General features: G+C 33.9%; 1 long non-coding RNA gene across 1 annotated transcript; it reads right to left on the bottom strand.

The window, feature by feature from the left end:
- Positions 1 to 632: 632 nt before the first annotated feature.
- On the bottom strand, positions 633 to 4,063 carry LOC146904204 (uncharacterized). The gene is made up of 4 exons (XR_015019956.1): positions 3,355 to 4,063; positions 3,079 to 3,197; positions 1,854 to 2,012; positions 633 to 1,107 (listed from the first exon to the last, which is right to left on the bottom strand). It is a non-coding gene; the product is annotated as an uncharacterized LOC146904204 (long non-coding RNA).
- Positions 4,064 to 4,368: the final 305 nt, after the last annotated feature.

Raw genomic sequence — 4,368 nt, forward strand, 5'->3', positions numbered from 1 at the left:
AAAGTTAGAATGTAAACACTTAGGAGTTTTGTAATATTTTCCTTTATGCACTTTTAATCTCTTGGCAAAGAGGCCATAGAATGTATCTAGGGTATGATGTAAAGGACAATGGACTCTAATGATGTACACCGACACAAGCACCGACACATGCACACACACCACTATAGCTCACTACAAGAAATATTGCATTTTGCCAGGGGCAGAATCCCTGGCAAAATGCAGAAATCCTTGGCAAATGGACGTTTGCCAGGAGTTTTGCCAGGAGCAGAATACCCAGCAAATCTGCTCATCGCAAATGACCCTGCCAGGGCTTTAGCTCCTGGCAAATTGCGTGGGGCCCATTCTCTGGTACAACCCCTGTCAACTTTTCCTGACCCACTTTTCAGAGATCAAATCATACACTGACAGGGGATTTGTGAGGGGTTAACCCCTGGCAAAATGCGTACGATTTTTTTTAAAAAAAAACATTTTTTAATTGTTTAAATAATTAAAATAATTTTATAAAACATTTTAAAATGTATATATTCCATAATAATTTGAATATTCAACAAGCATATAGTCCATAAATAATTTGAAATATCATCTAAATAACATCCAACATAAATTATTCTATATAACATTTATTTTTGTCCTGAGATCACAAAATTGTCTGTTTATTCATCAATTGAAAGACAAAGTCCAAGGATCCTAAGTTGAGTAAATAGACCATCAACAACATCAATCAAACTATGCATACCAAGATAACTTCTTCCTACTAATAATAAGGGGAATAACAATCAATCTATGCTGATATTGCATAAACACGATATAATTCTCACATGTTTTAGTCAAGCTTATATCATGGCAGAAACAACGGAAAATTAAAAAAGTTCAATGAAACACCACCATCAAGAAACAAGAATCACTAACCAAATTCACACAACTCAGAATTCTGGACAGCAACTCTAGCCGCAGCAGCTCATAGGCCACACACACTCCTGACACTACTCATTTACCCTGGGTAAACGCAGCAGATGACAGGCTGCACTGCCTGGTTGAAATCACACCCATATTAAGCGTTCACATAGTTTGATGCTTTGCCTGGTTGGAATCACATCCATATTGTAACTGTCATAAAAATAAAAGAATGAATGAAACAGATACATGCAAGTAGCTCACAACATTTACTGTTATCTTTTTGTTTCAAACTAATATCAGCTACCAAGAATGAAAGGAAAGCAGGCACTAAACTAGAACAATCATCCTATTTGAAATGGCAGGTCTAATTTATCATTCTCAAAAATCCTAGACAAACTTGTAAATTATATAACAAAACTATGGTCATCATGACAAGAGAACCAAAGAACCATTGCAGTCAGTTCACCTATTTTCATTACATTTCATTTGGTCATCTGTATTCACTATTTATGTCACATAGAGAAATAATGTGTATGACATAGCTAACCTGCTTCAGATGTTCAATTAACTCATGTTATTACAAATCAATAATGATCAGGCACAGCAATGAATTGCAAGATATTAATCTGGAAATGAGTATCAGGCTAATGCTTAATTCTTGGTGTACCATGAACTCCTGATGCCCTCAATTAGTATGAGATAGAGAGTTCCACCATAAAGAATAAAGAAACAAATGACGTTGGAATGTTGAAATGAACAAAGCAAACATGGCACATCTCATGATGATCAAGTGATTGGAAGTAATAATATTCTATGTCAATTTGATTGTTAAATGTTAAACAATATTAATACTAGTATATTATTTTCATTTCAGTTATGTGATCACTCTGCGTAAGCTTTGATTAGATTTTTCAACTATGATTATCTAAAGAAATTTACAAGGGAAAGAAACAAACCAGAGAAGCCGGGGCGTTGTCATCAATGAAAGGTGGTGCTAAACTTATAAATGAAGCCTCGCCAACACCAACCAGCCTATAAAATAAAGTATTGTCAAACCGCACAACTTGGATAATTCTGGTGGAAGATGTCCAGTTAAGTTATTGTTGTCCAAAAGCCTGCAAAGTCATGTCAACAAGCAGACAAAGTTAAAACTTGTAAATAAAAGGTCAATTTGAAATTACACAACAAGGTAACTCAACAAGGTAACTCAATATGATGATGAAATTACACAACAGTTAAGTTATTTACACTTGAATATGATGATGAAATTTAATTTATCTATATATCAATCAGAATTAAAATTTTCACAATAACTACATGAAGATAGACAAAACATCAATGGTATTCTAGAAGTTCTAAATCATCAATTAAAATTTATATTACAATAAGTTCATTTCAGGAAAACTATCAACTACAATTGGTCATTCTTTATTTCATTATAGGATTTGCACGATTCTAAAGTTATAGGAACCATGGTGTTGAAATGAAAACTTGTATTGAGTATGAGTCCAATGTATAGAATGAGGAAAATAGTCATTTGTTCTTATTGGAGTACTGACATAAATTCAACAAATATACCATGTTTAGTGCAATAAATATTTTATAAAAGATATGTTAACATGCAGTCAGGCTTATGTTAATATTTGTATATTTGAGCCTAATTTGCTAACAGAAGAATCATTTAAGGACCAAACCAACTTAAGAGTGTTAGAAATAAAATTACTCACATGTTTTACCCAATAGCTCAAGCTCACAAAAGTTAGTTCAGGACATAATATAAACGTCCATTCTTAAGCTTTCACCCAATAGTACATGTCCCTGTTTGGTAAACACTTAATTTGCAACTTATAGCCTAATCACTTATCATGATAAGCTCTATGTATAATTTATTTCTATAAGATAAGATAAAATAAATTTAAATTGTTTTCATATATTCTATAAGTTGTTTGCATAAGCTACCATGGAAAACTTATAGAACTAAGCTAAAAGGAGCTTATAAACACGGTCTAAACTGTTTTCATAACATAAGTTCTTCCAAATAGTCTTAGACTCTTCGTACTTGTGCCAATAGATAAATTCAAATAATCTAATCCAAACAAGCCCTAATTAGTTCATAAAAAAAAGTTCACTTGTTGCAGGAAAACATGAAAAATTGAACAATAGAGGACACAGAATCGTTACTTGTTCGAGAATTTGAAATAAATCATGTACATCACCAGGAATAACTCCAGGCGTAGCCTTTGATCCGCACATTGTATGAGTCTTACCACTAATAGTCTGTCCATAAGCAAAACCAGTACCTTCAATTCAAAAACCCTAAATTAATTAACAGCTCAACAACAACAACAACCAAGCCTTATCCCACTAAGTGGGGTCGGCTATAAAATTAATTAACAACTCATAGCACCAAAATTAACAATGAAGAAACAAGAAAAATTAAAATAAAAAAATATGAACCGTTAAATCCACGAACTGCAGCAGAAACTGTATCTTTGGTTCGAGCTTCGTAGACTAATCCTCTTCGCCCGAGACAAGATCAGAGATCGTCGAAACCCTTAGGTGTGTGAACGAGATGCGGCGAAACTTTGTGTGGTGCTGAGTTTGGGATGTGCGAATCAGAGGGATTGATAAGGTTTCACAAAACATAAAGGGATAGTGAAATAGAGTACAACGATTGAATTGATGGATGTGTCGTTGTCGATTGAACAGGGTGGTTCAGTTTCTAGTCGTGAGAGACAAGATGGTAGAGTCCCAGATTGGTGGTTGAGACCTTCTTCTCTCTTCTTCTTTAAAACCCTAATACCCATTGATTTTTTTTGGTGAAAAAATCCCTCTTTTTGATTGTAAACCCAGAAGCAACGATTAGAGGTAAGATAGGGAAGGGATCTTTGTGGTACGTGAAAAGTGGAATGAAATAAATTGACGATGGATTGAACAAATGCTGAATAATGGATCTTTGTGGCACCGAGAGATTTTGAGGTTGAGGTTTTTTTTTGGTAAAGTGATAATATTTTGGTTGATTTGAGTAAAAAGAGGTAAAAAAAATAATATTATAAGCCCCTGTCTTATGATAATCGGGTCCCACCTTTTCTATAGTCATTTGCCAGGGGCATCCCTGGCATAGCTCCTGGTAAATTTGCCAGGAGTTGTTGCTCCTGGCATAGTTCCCTGGTAAAATGCAACATTTCTTGTAGTGGCTAGAATATGCATGTTTTAGATGTATGTTTAGGATTGTATGTTTAGATGAATGCCTAGGATTTATACTTAGAAAAAATCATTTTCCAAAAAATATGAACAAACTTCACTCAAATCATTTTTGAAATAAACCTTGGGATCAAAATCCCATTGTATTTTCCTTTTTCATTTTCTTAATCAAATTTCAATGAAAATAATCATGTTTAGACCACATTTTGCAAATAACTAATTCAACCTCACAATTTCATAATCTCATGCCCTTGAGGCCTCTTTCTC

This window comes from Medicago sativa, chromosome 7 (genome assembly GCF_051527215.1).
Source record: "Medicago sativa cultivar Bolivia chromosome 7, Bolivia_mono, whole genome shotgun sequence".
NCBI lineage: Eukaryota > Viridiplantae > Streptophyta > Magnoliopsida > Fabales > Fabaceae > Medicago > Medicago sativa.